This window comes from Sarcophilus harrisii, chromosome 4 (genome assembly GCF_902635505.1).
Source record: "Sarcophilus harrisii chromosome 4, mSarHar1.11, whole genome shotgun sequence".
Taxonomy (NCBI): domain Eukaryota; kingdom Metazoa; phylum Chordata; class Mammalia; order Dasyuromorphia; family Dasyuridae; genus Sarcophilus; species Sarcophilus harrisii.
Genome location: NC_045429.1, coordinates 273,323,836 through 273,343,352, shown reverse-complemented (window position 1 = coordinate 273,343,352; position 19,517 = coordinate 273,323,836).

The window sequence follows — 19,517 nt, the reverse complement described above, 5'->3', positions numbered from 1 at the left end:
GAAGGAAATAACAAACTACTTCAGCATCTTTGCCAACAAAATCCCAGATGGGGTCATGAAGTGTAATGGGCTGAGGTTTGAGTTGATGCACTGAGGCCCCAAGTATGTGAGTAATAGTAATTGGACTATATTCTATTAATAGACATGATTGGATAAAGAATGGCCCCTGCCCACTCTCTGTGCAAGTCCTGATGTGTTGTAGAGGAAATGACGATTTTGGTGGGTGGAGGCAGAGAGAGACAGGAAGAGAAGCTGGGAGAGATTGGGCCTGGGTTCGATACTCCTAGCTGCTGGTCGTGTGGCTGCTGGTCTAGCTAGCTTTTTGACTCAGCTACACACATTGCTATTGCCCATTCTCTTCCACCTCCGATCTTTCTTCACTGAGAATAAAGACTGACAATTTTCCCCTAACCTGAATTCCTCACTCCAGCTGATTTTAAAATACGTGGTCTTCACAATGAAGAACTGGATTGAACAACAACAACTCCCTGAATCCAGATATGTCAATTGCACCCCTGTCTGGCCCCTCTCCTTTCCAGTTCTCTTTTATGTGTCATCTTCTGCACATTAGAATATAAGTTCCTTCAGGGCCAGGGATTGTCTTGCTTACTTGTATTTGTGCCCCCAATACATAGTGTCTGGCACACAGTAAGCACTTAAATATTCTATCACTTTAAAATTTATATATATTATATCATTCAATCCTCACAACAGCCTGGTAAGTGAAGATATTACAACAATAATATTCACGTTTGTGGCAACCATCTTTGTAGTGGCCAGAAACTGGAAACTGGGTGGATGCCCATCAATTGGAGAATGGCTGAATAAATTGTGGTATATGAATGTTATAGAATATTATTGTTCTGTAAGAAATGACCAGCAGGATGATTTCAGAAAGGCCTGGAGAGACTTACATGAACTGATGCTGAGAGAAACAAGCAAGACCAGGAGATCATAATATATTTCAATAACAATACTATATAATGATCAATTCTGATGGACATGGCCCTCTTCAACAATGAGATGAACCAAATTAGTTCCAAAAGAGCAGTAATGAACTGAACCAGCTACACTCAGTGAAAGAACTCTGGGAGATGACTATGAACCACTATATAGAATTCGCGATCCCTCTATTTATATCCGCCTGCATTTTTGATTTCCTTCACAGGCTAATTGTATACTGTTTCAAAGTCCAACTCTTTTTATACAGCAAAATAACTGTTTGGACATGTATACTTATATTGTATTAAATTTATACTTTAACATATTAAACATGTATTAGTCATCCTGACATCTAGGGGAGGGGGTGGGAGGAAGGAGAGGAAAAATTGCAATAAAAGGTCTTGCAATTGTCAATGCTGAAAAATTACCATTGCATATATCTTGTAAATAAAAAGCTATAATAATTTTAAAAATCTTTTTAAAAAACAATAATATTCACTTTACAAGTGAGGAAACTGAGATTCATAGAAATTGTGATCTGGTCACCACATCAGAGGTAAACTTTGAATTCAGAGCTTTCCTGACTCCCAAGTCCAGAACTCTGTTCCTCACAACACACTGTTTCTCAAGTGCCTCAGGAGAGAGGACCTTCTTCTCCCCATCTTGCCTCCAAGTTACATACTTGTTCATTTCTTTAGAATGTGTCTCTTTCTACTCCAGTTCTCATTTTGCGTACTTGGGGAGAAGGAAAACCTACATCTGAATTAGAAATGGATGAAAGGTGATAGAAAAATGACCTAGAATATATTATGTATCACAGAACAGGGAAGATTGCAACAGGGAAGCAGGGAAGATTGTCTATCCTCTGGGATCAAACAATGTCCTGAACAATTCAGAGGAAGCCAAGGGCACAATGGGGAAAAGAGAAGGTAGATGTGTGGAAATAACACCCCGTGGTTAATAATTTAATCTTTCTCCCATCTTTTTAACATTTGAGAAAAACAACAGAAGGTAATGTTCTCCCCCATGATTCTCAAAGTATAGAAATATTCTGCCTCAGTCTAGTGGTATGCACTCTCTTTCTGTGAGTTCAGTCTTTCCCCTGTGGAGGTCATCTCTATCCAATAGAAAGCTCTTCTTGCCACCCCAAAAGTATAAGTAACTTCCTAAGCATCCTTGAACTATTCAAAATTGACCCTTTAGGTGGGGTTCCTGGTTAACTAAATGTTAGTGCTTGAGTCTAACTGGGATCAATTCAGTGATTTTACTTGAAGTCATTTTATGTGCCAATTCTGAATATGAATTTAAACATGTTCAATTTCAAACATGAGATAAAAAAATTTCTCATTATGAATTCAGATAAAATGTTATTCCCTTCACTGACCATGCTGAGTCAAAAAGGAATCTTGGTGGAACAGTGAGAATTTTTCTATACATTCATTTCAAATTTGACCTCACATACTTAGTTGCTATGTGACACTAAGCAAGTCACCCTGTTTGTCTCAGTTTCCTCATCTATAAAATGAGCCAGTGAAGGAAATAGCAAACCACTGCAGTTTCTCTGACAAGAAAGCTTCAAATGTAATCATAAAGAGTCAGATACAACTGAACAACAACCAGACAGTTCTCAAGCAGTAGGATTTTTCATCAGCATGTAAACCAAAAAAAGTTACTTAATTCCTAGTCCCAAATTCCAAAGACAGCTTCCGAGACCCTTTAAAGTGAAACTGATGAGGCCTACCTACATAAAATAGATGCTAATCAGGAGGAAGAAGATCTGAGGTCAGAAGTTGCTGTTGTTCAGTGTTTAGCTCAGTCTTACTTTAAATATCTTCATGGATCATAGTAAGCATTCAGGTCCATCTATCCTTCACTATCTCTCAAAGTTTATACAAGTTCATGTTAGTTGTTTCTGTGAACACTATCTGTCCATGGTTCTGCATTCAAGCTCTCCTCTTAATTTTATTACCTGTGTGAACTTAAGCATCTCACAGCCTCCCTGAGCCTCAGTTTCCTCACCTGTAAACAGAAGTTTGATTAGGTGGCCTCTGAAGTCTTATTGAACTGCAAATCTATTGTCTTAGAATGCTAATTCTATTAACTATGAAAGCAAAAGTTGACTGGTCACTTGTTAGGGTACTTTAAAATGGACTCAAATTTTAGGTGAGATTACACTTTGAGATCGTTTAAAAAGTCCAGCCCTGTCATATGACAAATAAGAAAGCTCAGTCCAAGATTGGTTGAGTCGTTTTCTAGTATACACATAAGTAATATAAGTGACCAAACCAGAATTTGAGTCTAGGTGTTCCACATTCCAAATCCAGCATACTTTTCAGCAAACCATACTGCCTTTACTACATGGCAACCTTTGAAATCTCTTCCAACTCTGAACATATATGATTTTTTTATTATTTCCATTAGTTGTGTCCAACTCTTCAGTATTTACTCTTTAAAGAGTAAAAAGATGAGAGAGTTTAGACTCGGGGATAGGGGAAGGAGGAAACTAGGAGAAGAAATCAAACTCTTTAAAGCACTAAATAGAAAATACTAGAATGAGATAAATTGAGTTTAGGGAAATAGTGAGAGACACTGACATAAAGGATCTCTGAAGATTTATTTCCTGAATTGGATAAAGCTGAAGTCTATAGCTATATACTTACAATTAATTTATCTGTATAGAATTTGTAGCCTAATATTCCCTGTACAAAATAGTTTCTTGTCCTTCAAATCAGTGGTCTTTAAACATTTTTTTGATTATACAGCCTTATTAGTAAAAAATAAAATAAAATTGGGGATATATTCTCAATGTATGTGTAGTGCTCCTGAGTCACATATGCTCAACCAGAATTCCATAGAATAGTTGTATGAGTATGAGCATGTGAAAGGGGAGTGTGTGTTCCCAATTTGGGGGATTGTTTTATAACTGTTTTATAACAGTCCTTGCTGTACTGTATTAAAAGTACCCACTGTTTTTAGCCCTATTTGTCAGTATTGGGAGAGGCTCTATTGAAAGAGATTCTGTTGGAAGAAGCATCACCCAGTCTTCAGCCTTTGTACCTGATTTGCAACACATAGTTCCTATCTGTTAGCCCTCACAGATCAGCAATTAGGGAAGTGCTAAGATTTAGTGGCTCATCCCCTTTGACTGATCTGGAACTATCTGAAATGTCTTTATCTCATTACAAAAGTTATCAATAAAAGATGGTTCCATCACTTGCTGATCTCTGGCAATTAGACCATCAACATGTTACTAACTGACATACTTTTAATAAACTTCTTTTAATTCTTTTTCCTGAATTTTGCCTTATTAATCAGAGTAAAAACCGGAACAAAGAATTTTCCTTTTAACAACTGTTTCAGTTAATTGGTTTCAATTAGTTGATCAATATTGGGGTACACATAGGATTGCTACATTTCTCATGAGCAATAATAGTAGAAATGCCGGCCCCATTTGGTAACACCAAGAGGGAAGAAATAATTTTCTGACCTCTTCAGACAGGGCTTGCCAGTAATAATGTGAATAGGGGAATTATCCCAGAAGAGGTGTTACATGTGCACAATTAATTTATTTATAAATTATACACATATACAATTATACTAATGTACTATAGACATTATGAAACATGCACAAAAATGGAAATTTAAAAAGATGAAATAAAAACATGATAAACATTTAAAATGTTTTCTCCCCTTTATTTAACAATACTGAAAACCTTTTTGTCTCTTTTTCAAGTTTTTTAAATGTGCCAATATGAGAGGTTTTGTTTTTTTTTTAAGGTGACACACTTGCTTTGTTTTCAGCAACAAAAAGCTTAGTTCTTAAAAACCATGTTCATAGAATCGATGAACTCTGAGTAAAGATTGAAGCATATTTTTTTCACTTTTTTTTTCTTACTTTTTTTTCCTTTTACAGTATAAACTAATGTGGAAATATTTTACTTGACTATGTAGCGGGTAGCTTGTCTCTTGCCTTTTCAATGAGAGGGAGAGGGGTGGATAGGAAAGAGAAAACTTAGAACTGAAAATTAATTATTTTTAAATGTTCATCATGATGATTTCACACTTTCATTAACCAATGCCTTAAGATATAACCTGCACTTAGAGGAGAGGGCTCATCATAAGGAGAGTGAATGTAAATATGTTTTTGAAAATATCAATTGTTTTTGCCAACTTCTTGTCAAATCTGAGGAAAGAGAAACTCTGCCAGTTTCTTGTTGTTTATTTATTATTGAATTAAAAGCATTTTTCTCTAAACTGTGGCTTCTTTGCAGAAATCCTTTAAAGTAAGCCACTTGACCATTTTGTGATCCTTTAAACTAAATTTAAAAATAAATCCATTTAATCAAGCCAACATAAGCTATATGGCAATATTCTCAAACTAAACAAACACGTTTAGTGATATCCCAGTATCACAGTCAACCTTCTTGCTTTGTGAAACTCCCATTCTTTCCTCAGGATATACCTTACCTACATAAATTTCCCCAGACACCTAGAAATTCATGGGGAAGATTTCTTTCTTTTTTCTTTCTTTCTTTCCTTCCTTCTTTTTGATATTGTCTATTGTTATTTTATTATGTTATTATTTTTATTAAAGATTTTTATTTTCAAAGTATATGCATGGATAATCTTTAACATTCACCCTTGCAAAACCTTACATTCCAAATTTTTCCCTCTCTTCCCCTCACTTCCTCCGCTAGATGGCAAGTAATGGCAAGTAACAAGTTTAATATATGTTAAACATGTGCAATTTTTCTATACATATTTCCACAATTAGCATGCTGCAAAAGAAAAATCAGATCAAAAAGGAAAAAAATTATAAAGAAAACAAAATGCAAGCAAACAACAACAAAAAGAGGGAAAATACTATGTTATGATTCACACTCAGTTCCCACAGTTCTATCTCTTGGTCAGATGGCTCTCTTCATCACAAGACCATTGGAACTGTCCTGAATCACATGCTGTTGAAAAGAGCCACATCTATCAGAATTGATCATCATGTAATTTTTCTGTTGCTGTGTATAATGATCTCTTGGTTCTGTTCATTTCATTTAGCATCAGTTCATGTAAGTCTCTCCAGTCCTCTTTGAAATGATGCTGCTTATACTTATTGTGTATCTAATTTATATTTTAATGTACTTAACATCTACTGGTCATCCTGCCATCTGGGGGAGGGGGTGGAGGGTAAGAGGTGAAAAATTGGAACAAGAGGTTTGGCAATTGTTAATGCTGTAAAGTTACCCATGCATATATTCTGTAAACAAAAGGCTATTAAATAAAAAAAAAAAAAAGAAAAAAAAAGAAATGATGCTGCTGATCATTTCTTATAGAATAATAATATTCCATAACATTCATATACCTTAACTCATTCAACCATTCTCCAACTGATGGGCATCTACTCAGTTTCCAATTCCTCGCCTCTACAAAAAGGGCTGTCACAAACATTTTTGCATATGTGGGTCTTTTTCTTTAAGATCTCTTTGAGATACAGGCCCAGTAGAAACTCTGCTGGATCGAAGAGTATACAGTTTGATAGCCCTTTGGGCATAGTTCCAAATAGCTACCCAGAATGGTTGAATCAGTTCACAACTCCACCAGTAATATATCAGTGCCCCAGTTTTCCCACATCCCCTCCAACATTTGTCATTAAAAGATTTCTTTCTTAAGGATCATGCCTTAAACCCAAATCACTGTGGCTCAAATTGATTGACCCATACCAATAGATCCCAGGCTAAGCTCCAATTGGTCATCCTTTAGACCCTTATTATTTCAGAGTGAATGTTAACAGAAATTATTTCTATTTTAGCCAGAAACCCTAAGGGTCTTTCCCTCCCAAATTGACTATTTTTTTTTTGACTAGGTAAAAGAGGCCATTATTTGCCTCAATTCTTATATACCTTTAATCACTGAATGGGCATTACTTCAGTCAAACTGAGACCTATTAAAGAACTTAGCTTAAAAAGATCAAGGTTTCCCACTGCATCCAGAGCCATCTTCAGTCATCTCAATCGACATCTGGCCAGTGAACCCAAATGACTCTGGAGAAAAAAATTAAGCTGGTTAGTTTGCACTGTCTTGCCCCACTTAAACCTAATTTACTTGACATGTCATGATATCACCTTCTGATATCGTGGTCTTCCTCAAGAATGAAGGACAAACAATACCTACAACCTAAGTGAGGAGGCCAGTGTTCCTCTACTGCATCTACCAACTGCCCCCTAAAATAGCATATCTATAATAAATGATGGTGGTAGAATGAAAAATACTACAGTTATAGGCTAAAAAGAAGACATCCCTTCTTGTTCAAAAGTAGTAATAGTGAGTGATGAGAGATGAAATAACAACTGGCATTATATGGTCCTCTAATGTTTATCAAGCATCTTAGTTATATTATCTCATTTGACCCTCATCAAAAATTAGTGAGATAGATGCTATTATTGTCCTAATTTTACAGCTGAGAATACTTGAATCAGTGAAGTTAAGAAACCTTCCTAAAGTTCCACAGCTACTAAGTGTCAGAAGCTAGATATGAACTCAACGATCTCCAAAGCCCAGTCCTTCACCAACAATACCACACTTCTGTAAGGAGTTTTCTGGTCACAAAGGCATGGGATAGATGGGGTTTTCCTTTTGGAGGAAGGAATTTAGGGGCTGACAGGCTAGGTTGGGGGGAGGGGTGCCTCCCCTTTGAGCTTTGACTTCAGTGTTATTAGACTTTAGAAGGCGTTAGCATTAGAAGGACTGGGTTGACTTCCAGGATTCATCTTCATTCAAAGAAACTCCAAACATTACTTCCCTTCCCCCTTAGATGTGCATTTATGCTTGCAATTAGACATCATATACAGTAGCATGTGGTTGATGTTCACCTCCACATACACCAACAATCCTCCACACTTTTACATTCATCACATACTCACACACACATATGCATAGATTCACTTCCATACATCCTCACATAGAGATACATAAGCCATTAGGACATATAAACACATTGGCAAGATTTCTCTCAAGATTAAAGGAACTAAAAGAAATTGCCTAAATAATGTTTTGGTCATGTATACTTATTGTGTATCTAAGTTATATTTTAATATATTTAACATCTACTGGTCATCCTGCCATCTAGGGGAGGGGGTGGGGGGGGTAAGAGGTGAAAAATTGGAACAAGAGGTTTGGCAATTGTTAATGCTGTAAAGTTACCCATGTATATATCCTGTAAATTAAAGGCTATTAAATAAAAAAAAAATAAATAAATAAAAAAATAAAATAAAATAAAAAAAAAAAAATTGCCTAAGCAACAATATGCAATCTCAGTGTTTACAAGGTTTGGAAGGTTATGACTCAGGAGGCTCTTCTCTCTACTCCTATAAGTTCTGGTCTTTGACAAGATTAATAACATCTTCATTTAGAATTCACTGTGTTACAGGGGCTATGCTAGATGTTGTTTTTTTTTTTAACATATATTATCTCATTTGATCTTCACAATCACCCTTTAAGGAAGGTGCTATTATTATTCCCATTTTACAGATGAAGAAACTGAGGGAAATAAAGGTTAGATGACTTGCTCAGTGTCTAAGCAAGTGTCTGAGATTTGAACTCAGCTCATTTTTAATTCAAGCCATTGAATTTTATCTACTCTTCTACCCAGCTACCATTTCATGTCTGAAATAGCCTCTGTGCAAACTGCAAAACTCATTTCAAGGAAAAAAAACAATTGGAAATTCAATATACCAAATGCCATAGTGGATAAAATGCCAGCCCTAGAGTCAGAAAGATTCATCTTCCTGTCTTCAAATATATCTCCAGACACTTATTAGCTTAGCTATGTGATGTGGGCAAGTCATCTTAATCCCTTTACCTCAGTTTCCTCATCTATAAAATGATCTAAAGAAAGAAATGTCAAACCATTTCAGTATCTTTGCCAAGAAAATGTCTAATGAGATCACAGTCACTGAAATGACTCAACAACAATAATAACCACAACAACAGTGTTCTCTTCTCTAGACTAAATATTCTTAGTTCCCTGGCCTTATCCCTTTAGGACAAGGTTTCCAGATCCTTACCTCCCTGGTCTCCTTCCACTGGACATTCATAAATTTATCAACATCCCTCTTAAAATCACTATGTGGGTCTTCAATAACAATAATAGCAGCTAGTATTTATGTAACTGTATTTTGCAAGTTCATTTAGTCCTCACAACTCTGTGAGGCAGGTGCGATTATTATTCCTATTTTATAATTAAGGAAACTCAGGCACACAGAGATTTGTGCCAGGGCCACACAGCTTGTAATCATAATTTGAACTCAGGTCTTTTTAATTCTCAGACCATCTCGATATCCACTGTTCCATCTAGCTATCTACTAAACTTGGATTTGTTAACCTCTCTCTCCGGAGGCTAGCAAAAGGGGGAAGCTTATGACTGCTTTTGCCTGCTTTCAACCCAGGGATTCTTTCCTAGTTCCCTCTCTTGGACATAGGCCAAATGTTAGATGAAATGGCTTTTTAATATCCGTCTGGCAAAGCAAGAAAAAGACAGAGGAGGTGATAACAATCCTCTTACAGCCTGCCTGTTTCTGGTGTTAAAAAGAAATTTTTATGTTCAGGCCTTTCACTCTGATAAAAGAGGCAAAACTCAGGACAGAGAATTAAAAAGGAGTTTATTTAAAAATGCCAAGGCAGAAACACATTGGCTGGCTGATCACTGAGGATCAGCCCCAGGGATTCGAACCACATAGCTTTTAAAGACAACCTTTCATCATAAGAGACAGATTATTCTGATAGGTATATGTCTCCAAAAGGGAATGAACCATTAAATTTCAGCTCCTCCCCAATTGTTACATCATAGAAAAATGAAATTAGACAAAAAGGGGGATGGGATGAAAGCTCATGTGCCTACCTGCTATATGGCATATAGGACAAGAGGCTTAAAATTACATGCTGCAGACTAGCTTTCCCTCTGCAAAACTTCCCTCCTGCCACCACTATCCAAATCAGGCTGATAAAAAAAAAGAAAGACAATTTATACTGGAAATGATGGAGGATGCTACATAAATTTCAATAATTCCTTCCTTGAGGTGTTAACCATACACTATAATTAGTCCTCTATCCTTAACTGCCTATATATGTTGCCTATAAATGTGCAGTTAGCTTGGGGATCAGTTCTTGGCATCATGGAGGGCATTGTAAATATGAACAGTACACAATGCCTATGAGGACACATATGAGAAAATCCACAAACTTTAGTCAAAGAAAAGTTCTAAATATTTGTAGCCCATAAATTTTGGCAGTTCAATATAGTAAAATGATAAATAAAGTTACAATAAAATGAATAAGAAAATTCAACACAGCAGTAGTTTTAGGGGTGGCAAATCCTTTTGCAGCATCCATCATCTTTAGAGTTCTGGTAAGTACTTTCTATGCATCTCTCAAACAGCTGTGTATGAATCAGGTAGGTCTGATAGCATTTCTTCAACCATCTGCAGGTTGTAGTTCACCTGAGGAAATTTTCTAGATAATGTGGCTGTCTTGCTAGTGCTAAGACTTTGCATAATTTAGTAAACTGTGACAAGTATAAACTGATTGACTTTCCAGTAATTAGTTCGGTGAGTACCAACTCAAACTCTATGGATCTAACCCTATTAACAATAGAGTTATAAAAAAAAATAACAAATTACAAGTCCATAATTTGCCTGAAATTTTGAAAATTTTAGGTTTTGTATACTATTTGCTCTCTCTGCCTGTACAAGAAACTCTGTACCTGATATGGACAATGGCATCCACAGCCTGAAGGAAGTGGACCTGACTTGAAATATGAGTCCTCTCATCCCTTAATATTATCACATAAATAATTCAAAATAAGAAGGGAGAAAAACATGACTTTAAGTTTTTAAAATTGTTAATGCAATTTTATATATAAAACCCTTTAATCTAATTTTCAGAATTTATCACAATATGCTCAAAGTCTATATAAGCCATTAGAAAAATTCACATATGTTACACACACATATACACACAAACACACATACAAATACATATGTATAAATTTTTAATACATATGTAATCACACATATATAAAATATGTGGCATGCATATATGTATTTATATCTATATATGTATAGATATAGACAGCTATCCCAGGTCTTAGACAAAAGTCTAAACTTATTGCTTTCCAAAAATTTACTACTCCATTAAAGTTAAAAGAATTTTTATAACTCTGTCCTATTCCTACCCCAACCCAACCCCCATTTTAAGGCCATATATATTATCTTCCTATCACCTTGAAGAAGTAAGGTACTTTAAGGACTAATTTTATACATTAATAGATAACTAATAGCAAGGAAATGGCCGATCTAAGAACTCTTTTACCTCTAATATGGAACTGACCACAAAAACAGTGTAACAATAATAAGATCTTTTATATTTGTATCCTATTATACCAACTCATATGTTTTCATATTAATGTATTAATTGATAGATTGTTGCAACAAATTTCTCCAGTTTACCTTCACTTATTGTAAAAATTTGCTTTGAAAAGAAAAGGAGGGACATTCTTATGACAACATTAAGACACTTCTTTCCAGGGTACAGATTAATCTATCACAAGCCAGAAGATGGGGAGGGAGGGAGAGAAACTCCCTTTGTCCTGTTTGATTCCAGGAGGCAAGAGTTAACAGCCAACCACAAGGCAAAGTTCCACACTTATTCATAGGATATCAAAATCAGGCTTAGAATTAACCAGAGGGGAAAATTTCCTGTTCAGAAAGGAAATGACACAATAGGGAAAGTGAATCAAGAGAATCCTACCTTTCCCACATAAGATTGTCCCCTCAACTTTCCTAGACTTAAATATCCACCTATAGAAGTTCTCAGGCCACAGTCTCTTTCCTTAGCATATAACAATCCCTTTGAATAGTGGACTATTGGTTTAATGACAATCCAGTCAATCATATCTGAAATCAAAACTCAGTACAATATCAAATTATAGTCCCAAGAGATTTTGCCTCAAACAGTAAAATTTCACTAATCACATTTTAGGGCTAGGACATTATTAGTTTTCCCATGTTTCCATAACAATTAACAATGAGGAAATATGAGTATATTTCATCATCCTTCATTTATAATTTAAGAATAATCACATTCTAGAGCCTCATACACAGTGAATGTATAATAATTGTCTTAAAATCTTCAGAACATGTTTCACCATAATAAATCCCAAAATTAATATGTCCATATTGCTTATTAATCCCTAAAGCAAAAATAAAATCTTTGAATCTAAAGACTATTGTTACAAAATTGAGTCAAAAATGTAACTTCAATATATATACTATTTATTTACAGATAAAAATCTCATCATTTTCATAAATGATAGCCAAATAATCTTAGATAAAGCTCACTCTTTACTATGAGTCATGCAATAAGTTTCTGAAGTTTTTTCAAACTTCAAGACTTCAAAACATTACAATACATAGTCAGTAGGTTTGATAAGATTTTATGACCCAATCCAAATAGAAAATCCCAAGAAATCTCACAGATGAGGATAACTTACAGGGCTTATAATATATTTCTCCCAGCAATAAGTTATTATTGCTAACCACTTTAAAATAAATACATTTCTTTAAATATTTAAGAGTTTGAAAATATTTTGACCCCATACATTCTTTTAACAAATCAATTCATAATCTAGCAGCATCTAGATTAATAGAGAAATCACTTTTCCAAGAGCATTTCTGATATCATTTCTCAAATTTTACAATATAAGAAAATATTTATAAATAGGATAATAGCATGCATAATTTCATGTATTTGAAATATAAAACAAATTTTTTACCAGTTGGGTGATATCATTTCAATCAAATGCATTTTCAAATTAGCTTATATAGAAAATCATTCATTTTTATCACTTTTTGCATTTTATATAGATTACATTCAAGACCAATAAAGAATACTTATAAAGGCTAGCCTTAATCATTGAATGGGCATTGCTTCAGAAAAACCAAGACCTAGGAAAGGCCTTAGCTTAAAAAACCCAAGTTCTCCCTCTGCATTTGAGGCCATTTTCAGTTATCTTAGTCTGTATCTTGTCAGTGAACCCAGATGGCTCCAGAAGGAGCGAGTCTGGTGAATTTGCACAATCTTCCCTTACTTAATTCCAATTCATTTTCATGTCATGACATCTCCTTCCTTATGCCATGGTTCTTCCTTCCTTCCTTTTTTTTCTTCCTTCCTTCCTTCCTTCCTTCCTTCCTTCCTTCCTTCCTTCCTTCCTTTCTTCCTTCTTTCCTTCTTTTTTCTTCCTTATTCCTTGCTTTCTTCTTCCTTTCTTCTTCCCTTCCTTCTCCCTTCCTTCCTCCTCCTTTCCTTCTTTCCTTCCTTCCTTCTTTCCTTCCTTCTTTGTTTCCTTCCCTACTTCCCTCCCACCCTCTTACCTCCTTTTCTTTCTTCCTCCTCCCCCTTTTCTTCCTCTGTCCACATAGGGAATCATATCCTTACCTGTGTGTACTTTTGCCCAAGAAATATAAATTTTGGTCCCTGGGATCTAGCAAGATACCTTGGAGGTTGCAGGCTAAATTTTTTTCTCTTTTGTGGACCATGCCTTAAAACCCAAAACCTGTGGCTCTCATTTATTGGCCTACAGTATGTCCCAAGCCAGGCCTCACCAAGTCATTGTTTGGATTCTGATGTATTAGGGTGAGTGTAAATAGCAATTGTTTCTATTTTGTTCAGAAACCCTGAGGGTCTTTCCCTCTCAGATTAATTTTTTTAAATAGGTAAAACAAACCATTTATTGCCTCATTTTTACCTAGCCTTAATCAACGAATAGGCTTTGCCTCAGACAAACTAAGACCAGGAAAGATCTTGGCTTAAAAAGATCAAGGCATCTCAATGTATCAGGGACATCTCCAGTTATCCTGATTTATATTTTGCCACTGGATTTAGACAGCTACAAAGCAAAGAGTGAGGCTGATGATTTTGAACAACCCTCCTTCACTTAAATCCGATTCACTTGCAAGTCATGTCATCTCCTTCTTTATGTCATGGACCTCTTCAGAGAACAAAGGAAAATTTTTTAAAAGTACTTACATTTAACATTTATATAGTGCTTGTCATGTGCCAGTCATTGTGCTATGCCCTAAACAATTATGTGATTCTCACAACAATCCTGGAAGATGAGGACTAATTTTTTAAAATCTCTTTGCAGATAAGAAAATTAACATAAACAGAGGTCTAATAACTTGATTAAGGTCACATGTTTAATTCATTGAGACTTGATTTTAACTAAAGTCTTCCTGACATATTCATTTTTGCCTTAATGCCCCCCCCAAAAAAAAATAAAGAAAATGCATTTTGCATTATGTTCTGATTTACCACTATTATCCTAAGAGGAGAATACATTTCACTTAAAATGAGAGCAGAATATATTCAATCACATCTGGATGTATATTTACAAATGGAATCATATAAAATCTCAATTTTCCAGGTGCCATTTACTGGTAACACTAATTATAGGGCCTGTTACTTTCAGTTAGTTTACTGCCAAAGACTCAAAGTGATAGTCTTGGTTTATCATCCCTCTTTTAGGATCCAGAAAGATTTTCTGAAACTTGGAAATTAAAAACATATCCTCTGCTATGTCATAATGAAATTGTGAATGTCTACTCCTTCCTTAAGAACAAAAATATGCCTTCCTATTGGTTCTTCAAAGACAGAATTTTGCATTCTATACTCAAAATAATTCATTGCCATAAATATATTTCTCTATTTCCATATTATGAAGAATAACCAAATAGTTTACTATATCCTTTTTATCTGAATGAGATCAAAATCTCAACACTTTATTCACACTGTTACTTCACATAAATGAAAACTTTCTTAGCTTTCTACCTATTGTTGGTCAATGAGAGTCAGAGGGATTTGAGTTTAAAGCATGGTTCTCCCCATGTAAGGTTTCAGGGATAAAAATATGAGAGTTAATAATAGGCAGTTCTAAAAATTTAAATTACATACTGTAGACTTTTTTTTTTACTTTGGAGCCTCATTAACCCAACTTTTAAACTAGCTTCAGTTCCTTTTTCTAATCAGTGAAATCAACTTTTTCCCTTACATTAAAACAATAAATTTGTCATTAAAATAAATTTGGAGGAAAGGGCAACAAATCTGAAAGATATGAGAGTTTATTATCCATAATTGGAAGAGTAGGGAAAGAGTGATAAAAGGTCTATGTAGGACAGCAACCCTTACTCAAATTAAAATCAGAGACTCTGAAGAGAAAAAGTAAAAAGGATTTATTACAATCTCACAAGAAAGGGCAACTCCCAACAGACTAGGTATCATCTTTTGAGGAGTGCAAAGTGCAAGCTGCAAAACACAGGATTATATGGACCCTAATATGGAAGCTTCCCCTCCATCCTCCTGGCCCTTCTACACATTGGCTGGGCATCTGGACTTAGAGTCTAAGTCCACTTTTTAGCATATTAGGAACTCAATACTAATGAAAACGTGGGGTGGGGGAAACAGGATGGAAATATATGTTTATTCATATTCCTATGAGAGATCTTCATTCAGTTCATCCTATTTAATCCTTTCTCTTATTTATTAACCTTTGAAGACCTCTCATACTCTTCTTGATACAGTTCCTCAACCATCTCATCTTTAGCCTTTAGTCCCTCTGGGCCTAGTCTGCTTAATTATTTTGACCACGGCCTGGAATCTAATGAGCCTATTCAACATATAAATTAGAGATCTGTACCCCCAAGTCTTATCTAAGGACACCTATCATTCCCCCAGCATCCTAGTCATGGGAGTAAGTAACCCTTCAAAAACATATGCTATCACAATGGTCAGCGACAACACAAATGCTAAAAGGAACAGACAGATATATGCATCTAGCAACATCTCAGGCTAATATCATATTTAGGACATAATGACTGCATATTTTCAGACTGAAAACTGCAAGATCTTATGTATTTGAATTGTGCTCATAGCTTTTACTGACCACTTGCTCTAATTATAGACTTGCTAAAAGAGGAAAAAAGCAGGAACATGATTATCATAGCATCAAATTGGTCCTTCAGGCCTTAGCCTGAGATAATAAATAGGACAGATAAAGCATCCTTAGTTCAGTTTGATTTTAGGTGATTGTCACAATTTTCTACCTTACAGTCAGATTCAGGAATATTCATGTGGGTTCTTATTCAAAGGAATACCACTGGGAAACTGAATCAGAAGGATCCCACTTTAAGTGGAGGCCAAGATTGTCTTCCCAACTCTTGCCCACATAATAATCTCCACTAACATTCAGGATCACATTCCTTTGAGTACCTTGTCACATATTTCTTTCAGATTGTGGATTACTGAAGTGATAATACATCAGGCAATCATGCCTGAATTCAAAACTCCAAATAATATCAGCTGTAGTACCAAGAGATTTTATCTCAAATAGCAAGTCTCAATCAGTCTTTCGAGTGAAAGGATCTTTCAGCTCTCAAGGATCATATATCTTAAATAAGTATGGACTATAATTTTACATTGATAACAATAAGAGATTCATCCTAGAAAGTTCACAGTTTATAAATTATATCTAAGTATGATTTTAAATTCAACATTGCACAAATCATTTTCAAAACATGTTCAGGATATTAACTATATTCAAAGGAACAAAGACATAGACCACTGTTCTCAGAATCCCTGTAAACAATGGGAACAGCTTTAAAAGGACTCAGTACAGCCAATTAAAACTCACATACACTCTAGAATATAGAAATGGGTGGGACTGTTCTAATTTCACATTAAAGAACTCTTTCAGAATTAACATTAATAACTTCTTCAAAAAAATATTGATTCAACTTCCTCCAATCTGGGGGTCCACATAAACTTTTCTGAAGATATAAATGACGAATGCAACATCAATATTGCTAAAATTCCACTAAACACAATCTCCCCTCCAACCAAAACATTCTCAATTGCCCTGGTGCAAAGTCAATTTTAGAGGCTAAAATTTTCCTCAACAGTCTATTCAGTGATCTCAGTCACCTGTAACATCTGTTAAGGTCTTCTCTACTTTGCTCTTTCTAGAACTTAGTAAGCACTCATTCTCCTGAATTGCAAACTCCAAAAGTATTGTCTGGACCAGCAATCCTTGCTTTCAAAGGCTGAAAGGGATGATACTGCCAGTATATAATTCCTTAAAAACTTACCCTTTGTTTCAAAAGAGAGTATTTCCTTTTCCTCTCCGCCCCCCCCCCAAAAAAAAAAGGAAACCAAATAACCATCTCAGATGAGAAAAGTTCCAGATCATTTCTGGGGACAGTTCTAATTCTTTAACAAAACAATAGGCAAATATTTAGTCCAAAGCAATTTAGTATCTAACATCAATTTAGTAACCAATTTCTTAAGAATCTGAGTCATTCTTTCTACTCTCCCTGATGAAGGCAGATGCCCAGGTATATGGAATTGTCACTCAGTTTGTAATCCTTCCCCATTATTTCTTATAAAACCTTAGGAAAGCAAAGTATGTTCCATTATAAGAATCAATAGTCTCTATCAATCCATACTCAGGTACAATTTGTTCCAATGTTATTCCACTAACCCCTCTTAAGGAAATAGAGCTCAGGGGAAAGCATTTTTTCCTATTGAGTGGTCCACTATAACCAGTAAATGTGTCAGTTTTCCCAGTGGTATCATTTCAGTGAAATCTAACTTGAATATTCTGGAATCAGGCTCTGTCCCTTTGGAGGAAGTCCTCCTCAATACCTTCTTATTTATCTTTACCTTTCAGATATGATTTGTTTTGCAATTACATATATTTCTATATACCAGATTTTCTTGCTTTTATTTCTTTGTTAAAGGGAAAAAGCAAGACAAACCTTCAGTTTCAGAATATAGGTAATATCTAAATAACTTTGAACCAAATTTCACAAAATCTATATCACATATCCAGCAAGGCTGACAAAATGTTAAAGCACAGCTCATACAATTTTTACAAATTGCCCAATATATACAATTTAGAAAGCAACACGGTACCTTATATATATTTCATTGAATTAGGAAATACAAACATGTGACTCTTTAGGTAAGCCACCAGAGAACTTTGTTTTAATACCCCAATTTTTAAACTTAAAATCAAATCAAATGCAGATTTAAACTTTTAGTAGCAATACTTCAACATAAATGCATACACATTTCTAAAATCTTATAGCAGACTAAACAAGTTCACAATTTTAACACATACTAGTTAAAAATAATTATCTCATACAATTCACTTATACAATTTCAGAATCAAAATCCCATCTTAAACACAGTCCCAAAACTGAAGGTGGTAGAACACTGCCCTTTCAAGTCCATCTATCCAATTCAGTGCTTCTGCAGTTGAAGGGAAAGAGGGTTACAGGATAGCTGGGTTTATAACTCATACCCTTCTACTGACATACAACAAAGGAGGAGAACATGCAGAGCTCCCATTTCTGTGGCAAGGGCTGTGAGAAGGGCTTTAAGAAATTGGCCAAACAGAGCCAAGATGGCAGAGAAGACACGCAACCTTCTAAGTACCTCTCATACCCTCACTACTAATTACCAAATTCAGCCTCAAAAATAGTGCTTGACTAGTAAAATTCACAAAGATTGGAAGTACAACAACTTACCAGCAAAGATAATCTGGAAGATCGCCAGAAAAGGCTTGTCTTGAGTGGTGGGAGCAGGCCAGTCCAAGCAAGGAGATAGAAGGAGAGGCTAGCATACTGAGCTGACCAGAACAAGGGTGGTCTCTGTGGCTGGAAAATTTACAGGGAGGACTCTACCACAGGTTGGCTGCTCTGCTTTGGTTGCAAAGCAGTAGACCAGCAGAGAAATTAAAGCCATAGCGTGTACTCCAAAAAAAGCCAGATTCTAACAGGATCTGGCTGTACCCACCCAAAACCAGAAGTGAGTGACTGAGCACAGACCACGACCCAGCTGTGCAGCCATATTCTGCAGCAGGGGGCTTTTGCCTGGAACAGTCACAAATCTGCAGGGCAGCGGGGGCTCAGCCAGGGGCAACCTCTATTCTGTGGGTGGGAGGGAGGGATCGGCCTGGGGCAATAGAACTTCCGCAGCAGGACTGCGCTCCCCAGGGCAGAGACACTTCCCATTTGGTATGGGGCTCTTGGAAGGGCTTCTGCCTGGAGCAGTGACACTTTCTTTTTTTTTTTTTTTTTTTTTTTTAATAGCCTTTTATTTACAGGATATATATATGGGTAACTTTACAGCATTAACAATTGCCAAACCTCTTGTTCCAATTTTTTACCTCTTACCCCCCCACCCCCTCCCCTAGATGGCAGGATGACCAGTAGATGTCAAATATATTAAAATATAAATTAGATACACAATAAGTATACCTGACCAAAACGTTATTTTGCTGTAGAAAAAGAATCAGACTCTGAAATGTTGTACAATTAGCTTGTGAAGGAAATCAAAAATGCAGGTGTGCATAAATATAGGGATTGGGAATTCAATGTAATGGTTTTTAGTCATCTCCCAGAGTTCTTTTTCTGGGTATAGCTAGTTCAGTTCATTACTGCTCCATTAGAAATGATTTGGTTGATCTCGTT